Source organism: Amblyomma americanum, chromosome 3, assembly GCF_052857255.1.
Source record: "Amblyomma americanum isolate KBUSLIRL-KWMA chromosome 3, ASM5285725v1, whole genome shotgun sequence".
NCBI lineage: Eukaryota > Metazoa > Arthropoda > Arachnida > Ixodida > Ixodidae > Amblyomma > Amblyomma americanum.
In genome coordinates, this window is record NC_135499.1 from 108,292,941 (window position 1) to 108,312,861 (window position 19,921).

Genomic DNA, 19,921 nt, shown 5'->3' on the forward strand with positions numbered 1-19,921 from the left:
CTTGGACGAACTTACCGACGATTCGTCATCACCAACGCCGAACGTGAACTCATCGGCCCCATAACCAGCAACAGAACCAATAGCGGAATCGAACGTGAACTCTGCGACTGAGGAACCAACAGCGGAATCGACCCCTCTCCCAGGCATCTTAGTAGTACGCGCATGACAGCGGACGTCACCGCTGTCCGACCGCCGCGACTACCGGAAGTGGACTGTAAACGAGCGAGTTTTATCGCGACGGTCTGAATAAACGCGCTCGTTAAAGGCGTGCGCCGATGCTTCCTTTGACCTGCAGTGAATGCTTCGCCTCCTCCTCTTAAATCCACTTCAAGATTGGATTGCAGGGCTGCCATGACAAGTAGCTTATATAACCAACCAAAGGTCCTGCTGTTACTTTGTTTTCGATGATTTCATATTTGTCTCCCGATTTACTCCTGATTTCAATAAAATTGCTCGGCCATTTATTTGTAATAGTGCTGTTGTGTCTATTATATGTGAAACTGTTTTTATCAATGTGCCTTTTCTGCAGCGGTGGTTCGGTAATCATGGTGCTCGGCTGCTGACCCTAGGGGGGGTTCAATTCTGGCTGTGGCGATTTCATTCCGATGGAGGAGAAATGCTAAATGGCCGTACACGCTTAGAACCCCAGGTGGTCGAAGTTACCTGGAGCCCCCCACTACGTCGTCTCTCATAACCTCACTCGCTTTGGGACGTTAAACTGCATAAAACTAGACCAATCTTAAGTTTGTTCTCCTTACCCATATGCAAAGAGCGCGCGTGTTGGGCTACACTGTTTGCTTTACCCATACTGAAGTTTCCACTGTAGGGGAGGAGGAAGGTATGTGATCTGTCTTTGCAGTTTTTTTTCGCGGGCGGGGGGGGGGGGGGGGGAGGGCACTCTTTCTCTCCTCGACTCGATAACAAATAAGGGTATCTATAATCCTAGTATCGCTAGCACGTGGGGTATCACCGCACGGTCAAGGCCAGTCTAGCTCGTTCCACGGCGCCGATGAGACGCTTTTAGGGCCAACGTCTTCCCCGAGGTGAGCCAATGAGAACGCAGAATATTACGTCTGTAATTTCAGCTACTACAGAATGTGTTCCTTATACGCTCCTCTGTCCTCTTCCCTGTCTCTCCAGCAAGCACAGCGGCCAATGCTGGCTCAGTATTTGTGGAATTGTGGAAGGCTGAACAGAGTATACCTTGATGTACAGAGGAGGTTTTAAACAGACGCAAAAAGAATGTGCAAGAATGGCTAGAAGCTCTTTTAACGCCCATCTCTGCTATAATACTGCTTGATAGCGCTCCAGTTCCAAGGAACGTAGGCAGATGGAATGAGCAGCGCAGCCAGAATTGAGCTGAGCTTCAGCGTAGAAAAGATTGCATGCAGTTGTTTTTCAACAGTCATTTTTCGCAACCGCTAAAACAACACGGACAAGAAAGGAACAGACAGGACGAGACAGGAAGCGCTCATCCTCTCTGTTCCTTGTTTGTCTGTGTTCTTTTAGCGCTTGCGAAAAATGACAAACGTGCACCAACTAGCCCGATCCGCCACTCTTCTGCCTTTCAACAGGAAGCGCTTCGTAAATTGTTTGGTTCAACCTTCGTCTTAACTCGGCCAAAAGGTTACGACGCGCATGTCAAGAAATGAATTGGTCACCTCGGAACCGAGCATAGTCAAAGTAGAAGCCTGTGCGAGTTGGCATGCACTCATCCTAAAAACAGCGCAAAAAAGACAAGGACAGCGCTCGTGTTGTCCTTTCCTTCCGTGGTCCTTGTCTTGTTTGCGCTGTTTTTAGGATGATACCGAGCATAGCCCGAGCTTAAAAGGTGTGCAAATTTATCATAAAACCAAAAGGGTTAGAGTCACGCAGATTTAGTTGAGGATACCTTCGTTCATAACGCGCACACAAGGTAAATTCTTATGACGAAACATTGAGTAAGAACTTGCCTGCCAATAAAGTCAAGCGCGATGTGCCGGACGGCATTTCAAGAGCTCGTAAGGAGTTGCGTTCGCTTCTTGAGTGCGCGTAGCTGGCACAGAGTTCGTATTTATGATATCTAAAGCACAACGCCACTATGATCAACACAGCGAACATGACATTGCTAAATTACACTGCCACCTCTCCTCTAGTTTCATTATAATTTCTTAGTTTCATCAGATTTGCCCGCTAGATTCAAAACTGTATGCAGCGAAGATAATTTGCCTTTTAAACAGTGAGGAGCAAACTTTAGCGAAACCCAATATTCACGGAGTTGCAGAGAATTTAAAAACCGAAATTGCCCCACTTTTACAAACTTTTTGCGTTTTTAAGCCACTGCAGCGAAAAAAGGGAGAGAAATAGGGATTTCTGGGTTTGAATTAGGGAGTTTTCGGTTAAGGCACAGCTGCTTTTAAACTAGCTGTATTCTTATATACTTGCGTTCTAGTGAACACGTAGAAAGCGTATGAACCTTGTAATAATTTGATTAGCGGTGCTGCGATGACGGCGCAATTTCCACCTTTCGTCGTACTGGCTTAACAAAAAAACGGTTATGGCGGAATTGTGCAAGCCGCGCAAGGATTGACAGTGCGCTGTGGAGATGGTTGCCGACAGCGAAGAAGATGAAGAAGAAGTGGGTGGCCTTCCGTCAAACGGCTTTGTCCACGGCGGCAGGGGCTCAAGGCCAGCCGTCCATGACAAACATGCGTACAGCGGTCGGCAACCAGGCACCCGGGGCCCTGACACCCGCAAGAGAACTGCACGAACTCGGACGTGCGTGTCCGGCAGCAGCAACCAACGTGGTGCCCATCGGCGTCGAACATCGGCCGCGAGCTCCGCGCAGAGGCGCCGCCATCGAGGTGGCCGAAACCACGACCACCGTCAGGGGAGCGCCCCAAGCCGAACGCGACGTTGCCCGGGGCAGCCTCAGCCCGTCCCAGCCTCGCCAAGTCCGCCGCCATCCCGGCTTCTTGTGCATGCTGTACATCGGGGTAATTTCCGGCCTGGCGCTCGTCGTGGCCGCGTATTACGTGTCGCGTGGTCGCTTCACGGGGTACGACCAGGTGCCCTCACTCCTCGAGCCTTCGTCTTCGGCGGCCTCCAGAGCCCAAACGTTATCGGCACTACGCGCCAGTACAGCAGCGTGGACGGACGGAAACGCCACATGGGAAGAACCCGGGACGTCGTCTCCACGCCATAGGCAGTCTCCCATTGCCATCGCTTCGACGGAAAAGCACAATAAAGCGAGCCCTGCGACTAGACTGACTGCGGCTCTGCAGCGCAGAACCTCCAGACATGAGAAGTGTTGTGGGACAGAAGAAGAGCCAGTGAAGGACGTCGAACAACAAGACAAAGAGGTCGCCATAAAAGCTGTCCGCCGAGGCCGAAGGCACCGACTAGAGAAAGGGCATCATATTGCGAAAGTGAGAATACTTGGCAGGAAGAAACGGGGGTGACATGTTCACTCACGGTAGTCGCTTTTCTGAAGAACGGACTTCGTCCTGATCATTTGTATTTACCGAGCTTGAAACGCAACCTCATTCGGCGACGCGCTCTATTCAGAATGCGTCTTGTACGGTGCAAAAGCAATGCGTCGTTGTTTCTCTTGTGTTATTGCTCGCATAGCGCACCAAATAGAATATATATCGAATATATGGAATATATAGCGTTCGTGTCTTGCTGTAGTCATCATCCCTTCGTCTCCGTCCTCCTTGCGCTCGTTAACCATGAATACGTGCCATCAAGCCCAACTTCTCACTTTAACGAATATATGAATAGAAATAGAGCCTCGCTTGAAAATACTATGTTTCATGCGGTCGTGACTAAAATAACTATGTTATCATACATGACGGAACCAACAGTCACGGAAACTATGGCGTCTATTTGGGAAACTAAGGAGCTTGAAGCAGCTTTCTTTAAAAAATTTGTGTTCATCAGTGGAAAACTATTATGGTAATAATTTTAGACATAACTTATGAGATAGCTGTAGAGAAAACAACCACATGCCACCGGGGGCATTCGAACCCACGAACTCCGAATATCACGACTGCTGATCTACCAGCTTGGCTAGGGCGACGGATGTCCAATCTTCTGCTGTCGCGGGCATTCATGTGCACAACAGCACAGCAGCTGTACACAATAGCTGTATCCTAACGGTGCGCATCTATGGGGCAGAAAAGTGGAGGCTAACCAATAGGGTTCAACTTACGTTAAGAGAGAAATGGTTTATTGACGGGAGTGGCGGAGAGGTTGGCCGGAAAAATGAACGTCTGGCCTGCTACTCTGCACTGGGGTAAGGAAAGAGGACGAAAAGAGGGTCACAAGGGGTTGATGATGGTGAGGGAAGGCTGATGAAAACAAGACAAGGAACATTTTCGAAGATTACAAACTAAGTTCAGGCCAGTGTCGCTTAAAAACAATGAGAGCGCGCACAATGCCTGCAGAGTTTTCGAAGTCTCTAGCCAAGTACCTAGGACCAAATCCTCCTAGATGGGCCTGCGGTCAAAAGACTTCACATTAGATGCTAATATGAGTCTTTATCATTCATATGCTGCGCACGCCACTAGGACATGCTCTACAGTCTCGAGCACGCCCCATATGGAAGAGTCGCGCAGTCCGTTTGTCGAATTAAATGCAAGTACATACACGTGAAGGCGATGGTTATACGTAAACTGTGTATTAAGCATACAATTGGGCAGGGTATTCCGCGAGGAACAGAAAAAGTTATCGCCAGATCGAGCTGTTTAAGGCGGATGTGCCGAGTGCCTGGCAAGGTTCAGTATCAAGCCATCGCACTTCTAGCTTAAGATAAGGAAAAAGCAGCCAGCTATGGAGAAAAAAAAAAAGATAGATGTAACGTTAAGAGAGCGGAAGCAGCCAGAGTGCGTGAGGAAGCAAACATGGGTTAACGACATCCTAACCGAAATCAAAGAGAAGAAATGAGCTTGGGCAGTGCATGTAATGAGAAAGCAAGATAACAGCTTGTTCTTAAAGGTAACGGAGTGGATTCCAAGAGAAGGCAAACGCAGTAGGGGGTGGCAGAAAGATAGGGTGTTGGCAAGGCGCAACCGAACCTTGAGAGTGTTCAGCAGCGTCACCCTCGCGCATGGCAGCGGACGTAATAACATGGTCGAACGTGGAGGGGGAAACTGTGCGAGGAACCTCTTATGCTACCTTATGCTACCTATGCTACCATATTATGTTATTTTTTACAAGGGACGAAGTGAATGTGGCGGATTGTGGTAAGGTACATGGCATACATGAAGAATGGCAGGAGGTAACCGAAGCCGCCTTCCTTGCGGTTGGGCGCATTTTGTATGAATTAATAACGCACACTTTGAAAAGATGTAGAAACAGAAATTCTATAGTTTCGCATTTTCAAAAAAAGGCTTGCGGATGAAAATCGTTCAGCCATTTACACACATCCGTGTTCATTCAAGGTGCTCTGCCATGCGAATCGTGCATGCGCCTCCACACCCTCCGCATACTGAAAAGCTGCAGGTGAAGAAACGAAGGTTTAATACTTATGGTACCGGTAACAGCGACCACTGTATTAAGAAATGAACACTAACCCTGATCAACATTGGGCAGTTTACGTTGCGTGCAACCAGCCACAAGTCCCATGTCAGCGTTTTGTGTTGCCGCTTAGTGTTCAAAGGCGTTAAAAGTATTCAGTGTTCATAGTGTTCAAAAGCACGAACCGTTACTTCTGTACGGAACGACCAAGAGAAACAGTGAACGAAATAAAAAATGATGGCTTTGGGATTTTCTTCGCCATTAATAGACGCTACGCTCCAAGTATGTAGGAAAAACAACAGATGCAGGAGTAGTTGAGAGTTCAGTGTTAGGCACCTTGGTTTAATTTCATTTGGCATCGCTGGTTCCTGCTGTATGATTAACGCATTGAGCACTGTGGAAGAAAGAGTGGAGATCCCACGGCGCTGCCGCTGTGCGGCAAGAGAGCGCGGCCACTTGTTGCCACGGGAAGTGAGCGCCGCCGCTAGGGGCAGCACGTGTTCAGGCGACTTTCCTCTCCGCCGATTCTCATGGCGTTGCTAGGTAGCAGAAGAGCACGCATGGAAACTCTGCGACATAAGTTTGCATTCAAAAGGCGCCCACCTTGATATATGCCTCCTTTCTTTATTTAGCCGCCTAATTCTGATCAGGTCGAAGCTTTCTTACCACTCACCGTTAAAATGCTTCCATTTCCGGCCGCCGAGGGACCCTTAGTCTGCTTAGCAGGCGACGCGTAGGCGAGCGAGTGCCGGTGGCTGCGCAATTGCTTCTTATCATTATTATCCCAACCCTACAGTACCTTCTTCAAACAAGAATCACATGACAAACGTTTGCGGTGCTGGTTCTGGTTTTGTGTTTCTCTTCTATGTTTCCTGCAGTATTTGAAGTTTTGTTTTAAGCATTCAAGGAGATGGATGCCGGCTTCTTCAAACGACATCTGGGACCTGTCTATAATGTTCGATATTAGTTTTCTTAAGACAACTACACTGTTTTTTTTTTCTGGTTAATACATCGCGAGTACACTTCAGAATTCAATAATCAAACACTTAGAATTGTGCCATGACACGATACACGCGACTGCTAGCTACTTCAAAACATGGCGTGCTTGCTGGAAGCTGTGTAGGGTTTTACTGACCTGGTGCTCTTGCACCACTCTAAATACACGTTTGCACACTAAGTCTTCAGTTAGTGAAAATTATACTAACAACGTTTTCCTTAAACTTCGAACCTACAGAAGAATGCAGCTATGTGCTGAGAAGGCAGCTGCTACCTTTATCATTTAAGGGGTCACTCATGCGCCCTGAGTCGAATTATGGCACGACATGTAAGAAGTATAAATAGACGTCCCTCCAACAAATCAGCGTCGTTTAAAGCATGTGAGCACCAAATATATGTATCGAAATCAAGAGCCCGTCTCACGCGCGCCCATAGAAGCACCAGCAAAAACAGCGACAAAAAAAGATTCCCATTACTAGTGCTGCAGCTTACAGCCGCGCCATGCCCATATGAAACTGGTCACGCCTAACGCCACCGTCACATCACCTCTCTCTAATCTACCGTGATAGTGAGCCCCATCAGCAATAGTCGCGTCCATGGTGCCTGTGAGCACGTGCGTTGTAATGACCAATCAAAGAGAATTTGAATCAAATTGGGAATGTGTTGTGTGAATTGGTCAAGCATATCCTCGAAGTCACTGCTCCGAAACTGTCACCTGGAAAATGACTCTACACAGTAACCAGGGCGAGGCAGTATACACACGCCTTAGGCGAAACACAACGCCTTCGTCGTTGCGCTACGATGGACCCGATTTGGGGAGAATAAAAATGCGCTCTCTCGCTCACATACGCACACCTATAGACAAGCAGTGGATGCATTGGACGGTGCTCCGAAAGACCCTAACTCACAGTATACAAGTTCTCGCTCTGCGTTCGTTCAGGGTGCCTGCTTCCCCTAGTCATGTCCAGTGCTCATTATTTCTTGATGCATATAGAAAAAATTGGTGCACACTGACTCCAGACACCAACTTTTCCTCATTTTTTCCTTAAAGGGAATGTGAAACATTATGGATAGCGAAGAAGAGGCAAACATACACCAGAACATTATTTATTTATTTTGAAGAGTGGTTTATTGTAGAACCGAAAGGGCTGGCGGCGTAACCGTTGCACAAACTGACTCAGCAGCAGCGGCACCAGAACAGACTTCCAGAGCGAGCTCGAGCTCTCCCACGCGCGGCAACCGGTCACCGAGGCCGGCCGAACCTCATCATCATCGTCGATGGTGGCGCAGTGTCGTCATCTTCATTGCAACTGCCCCGGCGACAAGAGGGAGCCATCCTGGCGACTCAGGGCGAAGGGGTGACAAGGGGGTCATAGTATGACTTTAGCCGGCTGACATGAACAATTTCGCGGCCCCGACAGCGATGATCCGAAGAGGGGGCACTGGCTCGACGGTATAGTTCATAGGCGACGTGCGCTCCAAAACACGGTGTGGGCCGAGGTAATTAACTGCAATCTTAGAGGCAGCCGGCACAGACAACCAGACGAGCGAGTCAGTAGGAAAGTCATGGGCGGACTGGCCGCGGTCACTCGCATATGTGCGGAGGCCTTGAGTGGTACTCGTCAAAGAGCGAGCCAGCTCTCGGCACTGTTCGGCATGACGGGCAACGTAAGAAAGAAAAGTGCATTCCGAGCTTTCGGGGTGGTACGGAAGGATGGTGTCCAGGAGACAAGAAGGTTCACGGCCATATAAAAAAAAGAACGGAGAAAAACCGGCTGTGGCTTGAGAGGCAGAATTGTAAGCATAAGTGACGAATGGAAGAACTTGATCCCAATTGGAGGCGTCGGAGGAAATGTACATGGCAAGCATGTCTCCTAGAGTGCGGTTGAAGCGTTCAGTGAGGCCGTTCGTTTGGGGATGGTAGGCAGTGGTCTTGCGATGAACGGTGTGGTACGCATCCAGTAGCTCGTCAACGACGTCAGATAAGAAAACACAGCCGCGGTCGCTGAGAAGTTCCCGAGGGGCGCCGTGACGAAGGATGAAATGATGGAGGAGGAAGGATGCGACGTCGCGAGCACTAGCAGATGGCAGGGCTGCCGTCTCCGCATACCTAGTTAGGTGGTTCACGGCCACTATAATCCACCGATTTCCGGCAGGCGTGGACGGCAGGGGACCATACAGATCGATGCCCACGTGTTCGAGGGGTCGAGCTGGGCAAGGCAATGGCTGTAACGGGCCGGGGCAGGGGCGAGGAGCGGACTTGCGCTGCTGACAGGTAATGCAGGAGCGTATATAACGGCGAACAAAATTGTACATTCCACGCCAGTAGTATCGCTGCCGCAGACGTTCGTATGTTTTCAGCAAGCCTGCATGAGCGCTTTGTGGGTCGGAATGGTGGTGCGCACAAACTTCAGAGCGAAGCTGGCGAGGAATAACCAAGAGCCATTTGCGGCCATCCGGGTGATAGTTGCGGCGATATAGTCGAGAGTCCCGAATCGGGAAATGAGAAGCTTGACGGCGAAGGGCCCGAGGTAACGAAGCCGTAGTCGGTGCATTGAGGGCATCTAGGAGCGAAGAAATCCATGGATCTCGACGCTGTTCCATGGGGAGGTCCGTGGCAGTGAGCACGGCCAGCGCCGAGGCGGACAAGGAGGAAGAAGGCGTAGGAGCTGGCAGGGGTGCGCGCGACAAGGCGTCAGCGTCGGAATGTTTGCGGCCCGACCGATATACGACGTTAATGTCGTAGTCCTGAAGACGAAGGGCCCAGCGGCCGAGGAATCCAGAAGGGTCTTGAGGGTAGCCAACCAGCAGAGGGCATGGTGGTCAGTAACGACGTCGATGGGGTGGCCATAAAGGTAAGGGCGAAATTTTGTGAGTGCCCAGACTATGGCGAGGCACTCCTTTTCCGTAACGGTATAATTAGATTCGGCTTTCGTGAGCGTACTCCTGGCGTAAGCAACGACGTATTCGGAAAAGCCGGCCTTACGCTGTGCAAGGACAGCTCCGAGGCCTACGCCGCTGGCATCGGTGTGCAACTCTGTTGGCGCACTGGGGTCGTAATGGCGCAGGATCGGTGGTGAAGTCAAAAGACGACGGAGGGTAGCGAAAGCAGCGTCGCAGGGTGAGTTCCAAGCACACAGATCGGCGGGCCCATTCAGGAGCTTCGTAAGCGGGGCGATGATAGAGGCGAAGTTGCGCACAAAGCGGCGAAAATATGAGCATAGGCCCACGAAGCTTCGGAGCTCCTTAACAGAAGACGGTTTGGGAAAGTTTGCGACAGCAGGAAGCTTCTCCGGATCGGGGAGGATGCCATCTTTGGAGACGACATGGCCGAGGATGGTCAGTTGGCGGGCGCCAAATCGACATTTCTTGAGGTTGAGTTGGAGACCAGCGTCGGTGAGACAGCGCAGTATCTTGTGCAAGCGCTCGAGATGTGTCGGAAAATCAGGAGAAAAAACGACAACATCGTCTAAATAGCATAGGCAAATGTGCCATTTGAGGCCACGCAAGATGTTTTCCATCATGCGCTCAAATGTTGCGGGAGCGTTACAGAGTCCGAATGGCATCACGTTGAATTCGTACAGGCCGTCAGGGGTGACAAAAGCTGTTTTCTGGCGGTCAGATTCAGCCATGGGGACTTGCCAATAGCCCGAACGGAGATCAAGGGAGGAGAAATCGGCTCCTTGCAAACAGTCGAGGGCGTCATCAATACGGGGTAGTGGGTAAATGTCTTTGCGCGTAATTTTGTTTAGGCGACGATAATCAACACAAAACCGAATCGAACCATCCTTCTTTTTGACGAGCACGACGGGCGAAGACCACGGACTAGAAGAGGGCGGGATAACGCCGCGGTGCAGCATGTCGTCAACCTGTTCAGCGATGACGCAGCGCTCTGGAAGCGACACACGGTAGGGGCGCTGGTGGAGAGGGGCATGAGGGCCTGTATCAATGCGGTGAACGACGGTGGTCGCACGGCCCAATGAAGTTGTCTGGTGATCGAAGGAAGAGCGGAACTTGTGAAGCAGGGCAAGGAGCTTCTCGCGGTGAGCTGGGTCGAGGTCGCTGGCCACTGAACGGTGAAACATTTCCTGGGAGATACGGTCGGACACAGCACTAGGCGGTGTGAGGGCGGTGACGGAGGTACCACCGCAAAAAGTCTCATCGTCGAAGGGCATGAGCAGGTCAAGCTGTTCAATGTGTCCGAGACATTCTCCATGGAGCAAGGTGAACTGATAGGGCGAGGGATTCGAGACGACGAGTTCGGTTGCACCGTGGCGTATCTCCAGGACGGCGGATGGAAGAGGTAGGTGTCGGCGGGAAGCAAGTACGGGCGAAGGCGAGAAGAGTACAGTCTTGCTGGACCCAGACGTGGCGGACACGGGAACGAGCACGGCACTGGCGGGGGAACATTGATGTCCGCGGCAACAACAAGTTTGGTACCAGAGCAAGACGGAGGGTCGTCGGCGAGCGTATCAGGGAGCACGAATAATGCCACATGAGCACGGGCACAGTCGATGACGGCATGATGGCGGGATAGAAAATCCCAGCCAAGGATGAGGTCATGAGAGCACAAACTGAGTAAGAATTCGACGACATACAAAACGTCCGGAATGAGGACACGTGCTGTGCAAGCAGCGGAAGGAGGAACAGTCTCGGCACTAGCGGTGCAGAGATAGGCGGTGACTTTACGCAGCGAACGACAGAAGGTTTCGGATATAACAGAAACGGTAGCACCTGTGTCCACAAGCGCAAGTTCTCGGACGCCGTCAACTAACACATTTAAAAAGTTCGGTGGGGAAAGGCGAGGACTTGAGCTGATCGAAGTGTTCGCAGTTCGTGCCCCAGGAACTGCGGCTCCTGGTTGTCCTGTTCCGCGGGAACGCTGCTACGGCGCATTGGTGACAAGGAGCGGCGGCGAGCGGAAGGTGAGCGGTGCGAAGCGAATGGCTGGCGGCCGGGAGCAGGGTCTGAAGGGGGCGCTGGGTGTGGTGGTCCTGAAGGTGGGCAAAAGGTGCGGTAGCACTGGATGTAGGCCTGCAGATGTGGCACAGGGGCAGGCAGAGAACGGTGACAGAGACGCGCGACATGGCCCGGTAGACCACAAGCGTAGCAAATCGGCCAGTTATCAGCCGTGCGCCAAGGGTTGTGAGCAGCCGGCGCTGGGTGGAGTCGGGGAGCAACAGGCGGAGGCACTGGTGCGGAAACGTAGGCCAAGGCCTGCGGCTGCGATGGACGTGCAACGACTTCGGCATATGTGAGAGGCCCAGGCATGGGGGCAGGAGGCATCACAACGGTTGCACCATAGCCAAAGGTGCAGCACCGGGAGTGGGCTGCATCTCGAGAAGGTTGACTTGAGGAGCTACGGGAACCGGCTGGCGACGAGCTGGAAGTGCATCGGCTACCTCCTGGGCGATGGTGTGCCACAACTCAGGAGTCAAGACCAGGGGCGAAGAGTGTGTGCCCGAGAGGAGCGAACGCTGCCGGGCCACCTCATCGCGTACGAAGTCTTTGATTTGACCCAACAGGCCACTGTTGACAGCCAGGCCGGATATGGACTCGCCAGGCACGACGGATGAGCGACGAGCGCCAAGGCGTAGCTTGCGCAACTCATCATCGCCCTGGCAGAGGTTGTACACGGAAGCGACGGTAGTTGGTCTTGTCGCCACCAGCATGTGGAAAGCGTCGTCGTCAATTCCCTTCATAATATGCTTGATCCGGTCGGCCTCAGCCATAGACGGGTCGACACGTTTGCAGAGGTCGACCACATCTTCGATGTAGGCGGTGAAGCTCTCACCAGCAGTCTGAGCCCGAACGCGCAAATATTGCTCAGCGCGAAGTTTCCGTACTGCGGGACGGCCAAAAACTTCTGCAAACGTCTTCATGCAATTAGCCCAGGTTGGAATATCAGCCTCTTGGTACCGGAACCAGAGGTTGGCGACGTCACTCAGATAAAATATGACGTTGTTGAGTTTCATACGGTCGTCCCAGTTGTTATGGCGACTCACCAGTTCGTACGAGACCAGCCAGTCTTCAACATCTTGACAGCAGTGCCCGCTGAAAACGACGGGGTCTCGCTGCCGGATGGCACCGGAGCAGATGACGAAGATACCACCTGCACGGTTTGGCGGTGGTCATCGGGCTGAGCGGGCATTACGGGGGCCGGTAGCGTGCGGTTGCGGAGGTCCAGGGCGGTACGAGGACGGGGAACCAAACCTCCACCAAGTGAAGAGTGGTTTATTGTAGAGCCGAAAGGGCTGGCGATGTAACCGTTGCACAAACTGACTCAACAGCAGCGGCACCAGAACAGACTTCCAGAGCGAGCTCGAGCTCTCCCACGCGCGCGGCAGCCGGTCGAACCTCTTCATCGTCGTCGATGGTGGCGCACTGTCGTCTTTTTCATTGCAATTTATTTATTTATTTATCTATCTATCTATCTATTTATTTATTTATTTATTTATTTATTAAGAACTTCTTCAAAGGCCTCATTCAACGGGTATTACAAGAGGAGGTGGGTTACAGAGCATGCTTCAGCTGATGATTTCCGTTCGCGTAGGAACTAGTGCGACAGAAACAGTTGACAAGCTTACAATATTGGGCTTAACCTTTTCAGCTGATATGACGTGGAGTGGTGACATGGAATCTCTATCAAATTACTCCTCTTCAGCAACAGGTACAATATCCCGATGCCGGCAGTTTCTACTATTATAAGATAAACTGCAAATTTATCACGCTCCTTTAACATCTCACATTAATTCCTGCACGCTTGTGACTGTTAGGAATAGGCACATTTTTCGGCGTATCCAAAAGAAAGCACTCCACTACATTGCCAATTGGCCACCAGTAGACCCCTGTCGTCAATTATTTACGGATTTCCCATAGTTGATGTAACGAATATATTTGAATTCCGTTAGATTCACTCATTGTTTTTCTTTTATAAGAATTTCAAAACAGTTTTAGGCTCTTGTTCCAGTCTAACTGCACACAGAAGCGATCCTCCAACACGTGCACCAAGCCGATGGCTAATACGGCATTGCCGTACGGGTACATACTGCAATATTGTGCCTATCAGGTACTTTTCGTGCTGAACAAATACGATAAATATACGCTGATTTCTCTAGTTTTATTCGAAGACAAATTCGCGAATACTTTCTGAAGCAGTAGTGGTGTTCTTTTTCTATATTTCCAGTATTGTTCAATAATTATGGATACATGTAGCTATTCTCTGAAATTCTTTTGTTATTCATATTTGAACAGCGCAATAAAAAACGGGACACAACGAAGAAAGGACACCACAAGCGCGTCAAGTTGGCCGATTAAAATCTAGTGGTTACCCTTCTCATGTGATTTCCAGGGAATGCGATAGGCTTCTTAGATGGATCAAGAGAGGGGATAACCCAAAACAGGAAAAAAAGAGGTTTGTGGTGGTGCCTTACACGCATGGTGTGAGGCATGGTTTAAAGAATGTTGCGGCGAGATACGATGTTGATGTGGTTTTTTTCAGCGCCTAGAAAACTTAGAGATGTTTGCAGGCAGGTGGAAGAGAAGGCTAAGGCAACAACCGCGAAGAAAAAGACTGGGGGTTGTCAGACCAACCATAAGAGCCCTTTTGTGCCCTGTAATGTGGGGGTTGTCTACAGGATTCCGTGCACTTGCGGGTTGAGTTATATTGGCCAGACAGGACGTTGCATCAACGCTCGTCTTAGTGAGCACCACAGATCCCGAGATAATGGGTCTTGTAACCTTGCCCGTCACTGGAGAGAAGGTACTTGCCCCCCTCTGTTGTCTAACACCGTCATCCGAGGAAAACATAATGACAGCCTAATGCGGGAAATTTTGGAGGCTTTTCACATCCGCTTGGAACCTGATAGCTGCATTAGTGATCCTTCTGTCACACTAACTGATAAAGAGCAGCTGTACTTATCCGGCCAAAATGTGTAGTCTCGCGCTCGTGCTGATTGTCACCATTGTGGGCATGATTAGCAGCTTTGTGTCGTTTTCTTTTGGTTTTCCTTTTTGTTTGTGTTTGGCGTTCTTAGTATTTAAGATGCTTTGACGTGAATTAAAAATCTAGTTGCGAGCAGCGCTTGTGGTGTCCTTTCTTCGTTGTGTCCCGTTGTATTATTGCGCTGTTCAAATATGAATCAATACCAACTCACCCAGTTCGCAGCTTTAATGATTCTTTTGTTATTTTCGCTATTGGTGCGGTTTTCCAGTTATATTTTACTACAGCTGCTTTTCGTACAGAACAAATGCACTGAAATGCAAGTTCTTCCATAGCCTGTGCATTGATTTTATGTAAACTGTTGCCTGCTGACGTATCTGTGGGTTTCCGGCTCTCGCCAGCAGTATGCGACTGCCTTTTCGTTGGGGTGCCACAACCTGGATTGTGGGATAAAGATTGATTGACTGATTGATTGATTGATTGATTGAATGATTGATTGATTGAATGAATGAATGAATGAATGAATGACTGGTTGATTGATTTTTCCTGGGTTGAGTAAACCAGACGAGTAATGCTATTCCAACACACGTCATTCTAACAATAATTCTCGAGCTAGCTTCGTTAAAACCGAAGATAACGGCGATTAAAAATGACACTCGTCCTCTGCTCCTTCAAGTGATATCTTCCGCCGAACCATAAGGAAAGAAGGAAAGAAGTTGGGACTGCACCCGCCGGAGAACACTTCATCTATCGACACTCGGTTTGTTTATTTCCAGTGGCTGCACCAGCTTACCCGCCCTTCAGCGCAATCGCTTGTGTGCCTTTCACGGCTGCTATCTACAACCACGACTTCTGCCAGTGAACCTTGCGATGGGCTTCGAAACCCACAGACGCGTCCGAACGCCGCCGATGGCAGCAACGACTCGCCAGACTGAAGGGGCCGGCGCACGCGCCTCAACCCCCCCCCCCCCCCCCCCCCACCCTTCTCCGTCCTCTCCAGTTAGGCCGCAACCGGCGACCGCGGACACAACTGGAAAGCAGCCAGCTAACCCCTCCCCAAAGGTTTAACTGTGACGTCAGGCTTGCAGCAAAAGCAGCGCTGGGGTCAGTGTCGCTCAGCGTGACATCCCCGGACTCGTCTGTATATATTTTTGAAAAAGAGTTAAAAAAAAACGTTACTACATGGTGAGCATTTGACCTGCAAATAAAAAAATCAGTTTTTGAAAAATTATTTATAAATCGCCGGTTTTGTTTGAAGGACTCATATCTCGTGTGGACGCTCAAAAGCATTCGGTCCACGCACTGAGCACATTTGCCGATAACCTTGAAAACAGTTCCAGAGTTTTTTTTAAGACCCCAGCCTACGTGGCCGGTGAAGAAGTGGCTCATTTTCTGGGAATTACACTCGGCTATTGACAGGCTGGCATAACGGGTAGTACAACGGTGGCACAACCCCAAACACCATGTTACTTAGAAACGAAGAGAGGTCTGCAGGGGCAAGGCACTTAGCAGCCTTGTGTGAGGCGAGATTCCGCGGTCTCGGTTTTTGGGACAGAATGTATGCCGTCCCTGGCCACTGCTACTCTCGGTTGCGAGCATTGCTCTCAGCGTGATGAAAACTGTAGTGTTTGAAGGAAAATAGAGTAGATGTTAACTATAACGGCAAAGAAAGACACCTCTGTAACCACACAAACGCATCTCTTGTCATGGGCAGAGGATCAACGCACCAAGAAAGATCCATTCCTTACCAAAAAATATATTTAGCTAGTCTATAAACTGTCATAAAGCGGATACAATTTTTGTAATAAAATCTTGCAGAGTAGCTTTAAGAGAATAAATATCCTCTAGGCAGTGTAGATGCCACCTCGAGATTTATTACCATACAACTTTAGCAGACTTTTGTCTATACACAGTTTATCAACAATGAAAATGGAAAAAAAATCCGTAGGAATGTTATAGCGTCAGTAAAAATCTATAAGAAGTCTGCACACCATTGTTATTAGGGATAGAATGAAATTTCCCTAAGAACAAAATTGATGCGGTATCTGAACGATGATGGAGACGAGAGGAAAACAAGAAACTCTTTTGTTTCCTGGGACCAGAGCATCCCTTCATGAGATTTCAACTTGCCCAGATTGATGCAGAGGCCTCGGTAATGTTGCTGCAACACATGCTCTGGAACGGCTCACCAGAAGGCATTCAGGCCCATAGTGCCATTACAGCCTCGAATTGCATTAGTGACAGCATGCTTGGAAACCAACACTTTATTGAAATTTAGGAAAGAAGCCTGTTCACGTGTATAGAAAACGTGCACAGTTGGACTACCTACCACAGCTAAGACTTTCAATGCTATCGAAGATATGCAAGAAACAAATACACATTACACTAACAGAAAATAAATCGTATAGAGCACCCATGTGTGCAATCAAACCACGCTTAAAAAGAGACAGAAAAGCGAGCAACAATTTCTATAACACTAAAGTATACAAAACGTTGTTAATAATGGTTTTATTTAAATATGGGGCGGGAAGGTTTTTTTCTTATAAGCAAGCCTTTGTACACAGTGCGGCACCGCGAACGGTTTTTGCAAGGCTACATTGGGCCTTCTTTTCGAGCTGCACAGTCTTCGTGCAATACGAGCAGCTCGATGGAGAAAAGTAAGCCGTTGAGACGACGTTCGCTGTTATTAAGCACAGGAAGTAGCAGCAACAGGCTTACACGCCCTCGAGTTGGCCCTGCCGGTTAGACCGGGCGCGGGTGTCTTTACAGCTCGGCCGCTGCTGTCAAGGTCATTCACTTCCTCAGGTATACAGCGACCGGCTCCCGTTACGTCTGTGCGAAGGACATTCGTTACCGTGCCTAGGGCCAGGAGGCCCACCTAATCCTCTTAAGAAACCGGTTTACGGTTGGCCTTCGAATAGAGACTATGTTTCTGCAGAGTGCGATCAGCAGAGTGGCGCAGTGGAAGCGTGCTGGGCCCATAACCCAGAGGTCCGTGGATCGAAACCACGCTCTGCTATAGTTTTGTTTTTTTTCTTCTGTCCTTTTTTTTCAACATAAATATTCAATCTGTACTACAATTTGCCTTCAAATATACGCTACTTTACTGCGCAGCGGAACCAGCAGAGTGGCGCAGTGCTTGTGTTTTCAGCACCTCGATGAACTTGTGCATCTCCCCCTGAGTGGCTGTCAAAGCTCGAACCTTTGACGGAACTCAGGGAATTTTAAACTGACAAGGCCTGGCCCTCTTGGGGCTGTAGGCTACCTTTTTGTAGTTTGGGTGTCTACACGTGTATGCTTTTTGTTGTATTCTGTCGAAGCCCGGCAATAAAAAAAATAAAAAGCAGAGTGGCGCAGTGGAAGCGTGCTGGCCCCTTAACCCAGAGGTCCATGGATCGAAACCACGCTCTGATTTGTTTTGGTTTTTTTCTTCTGTCCTTTTTTTTCAACATAAATATTCAATCTGTACTACAATTTGCCTTCAAATATAGGCTACTTTACAGCGCAGCGCAACCAGCAGAGTGGCGCAGTGGAAGCGTGCTGGGCCCATAACCCAGAGGTCCGTGGATCGAAACCACGCTCTGCTATAGTTTTGTTTTTTTTTCTTTCCTTTTTTTCACCATAAATATTCTATCTGTACTACAATTTGCCTTCAAATATAGGCTACTTTACTGCGCAGCGAAACCAGCAGAGTGGCGCAGTCATTCTACTTCCGGCAACCGTTCGGTGCGGACGCAGAATCAGGAGCTCCGGCGGAGCGGCGATAGCGGCCCTTCCTGGCCGCGGAAACAGGCTTGCTGCCGACGCAGATAAGGAATACGAGATTGTTCTGCCTACTCTACCAACAGGACGTGTTGTGCTTAACACGGTGTTTCTGCACGGTGACGTGCGAGCGAGGCCCTACAGGGTGGAAGATTTTCGGGACGCCCTCGCCAACGCTGGTGCGCTCCCCGACGTCGTGGCGTTGGGGGCGTATCAGATTAATCATGTGTGGGCGGTGACTCTCAGCAGTGCTGAAGCCACGAAAAAGCTTGCTGCGTTGAAGGAGCTACAAGTGAAAGGACGCCGGTGCATCATTTTCGACCCGGAGGATCAATAGGTAAAGCTGCGCCTGCATTGGATGCTGCACGGTGTGGCCGACGAAGACATCCGCACTGCTTTCGCGGCGTTCGGAAACGTGACGGAGATGACGCGGGAGCGTTGGCGCGTCCAAGGGATGAAGGAGAAAGGCTCAACCACCAGGACCGTGCTACTCAAGTTGAAGCCGGGAATGAAGGTGGATGATTTGCCACACCAGTTGCGAGTAGCCGGTGAGCTGCCCTCGTGGTTGTGCCCGGGCGACCGATGCAGTGCTTGCGTTGTCACGGCACGGGCCACGTTCGCCGAGATTGCAAGGTTCCCAGGTGTTCCCAGTGCCGGCGCTATGGAAACGTGGACGCGGACTGCGTCCGTACCTACGCGTCGGCTACCGGTCTCGGAAAGGCGAACGACACCGCGGAACTCATGGACGTCGCCGAGGCGGAGGAAGCAACGACTGGCACGGACGAGGCGGGCAAGTCGGCTTCGACGCTTGCCACGTGTGCGAACTCCGGGGATAGCAGCAAGGCGGCCGACGAACCAGCCAACCAACCGCCGACGGCAGACTCCCTCGGTGCCGATAACGTGACAGCTGGGAACGGGGCTAGCCCAACAGAGCCCGAGGCCGTCCAGTCAAACGACCCGAACAAGGACGACCACGGGAAGAGCGGCGCCTGCACAACTAGCGTCACGCCCCCCGTCACCACCCCGGAGAAGCGTCCCCAAGACCAGACCAGCCCCGAAGGGGACAAGGTGGTAGCGCCCGGCGTCGAAGAACCCCCTGCGAAGACCTTTCAATCCCGGCTTCCGAAGTTCCGGCCGCGCCCGAACCTTTCGGATGACAAGCGGGCCGGCGACAAGGCACTCCTCGAGCAGGCCGATGTTCTTCCGCCGGATGATACCGGCGGCAACAGTGGCGTCTAGCCGCGCGCTAGACGTGGGAGGTAAGCACCATGCTGTTGGGTCCTTCCTTTTGAGTTAAAATGGCTCCCGCCTCCGCCTTAAAGCCCGGAATACATGGAGCGTTTTTGAGGCGATTTTCGCCCGACGGCGCAGATTCGACGCCCGGCGTCAAGAAAAACGCCCGCCGCCTCCGATCAGGAACGGCTAGATTTTGACGCGGCGTGCGCGCGTCAGACGCTACCGGAAGTGCCTGCCGGACTCACTTCCGTCTGTATTCGGCGGCAGCGGCCAGCCGTCTCAGCGTCCCTTGAGCACTTCGCGCGCGTTATTCACCCTCCTCCTTTCTTACTTGCCAGATGGGGTGCACCTAGAATTTCCTCTTTATTTTCTGCTTGTCTTCTATGTCCCTCATCTTCATGAGCAATAATCTTTTCTTTAACAACAGAAGACGCCGATCGGCCCCCATGGACACTGGCCTTGGTCACAAGAATAGAAGCGGCGTGT

General features: G+C 50.6%; 2 non-coding genes and 1 pseudogene across 2 annotated transcripts; all 3 read left to right on the plus strand.

The window, feature by feature from the left end:
* Nucleotides 1–12,488: 12,488 nt before the first annotated feature.
* On the plus strand, nt 12,489–19,438 carry LOC144123961 (uncharacterized; annotated as a pseudogene).
* TRNAM-CAU (transfer RNA methionine (anticodon CAU)) lies at nt 17,385–17,456 on the plus strand. The gene has a single exon. It is a non-coding gene; the product is annotated as a tRNA-Met (tRNA).
* On the plus strand, nt 17,953–18,024 carry TRNAM-CAU (transfer RNA methionine (anticodon CAU)). Its single transcript has one exon. It is a non-coding gene; the product is annotated as a tRNA-Met (tRNA).
* Nucleotides 19,439–19,921: the final 483 nt, after the last annotated feature.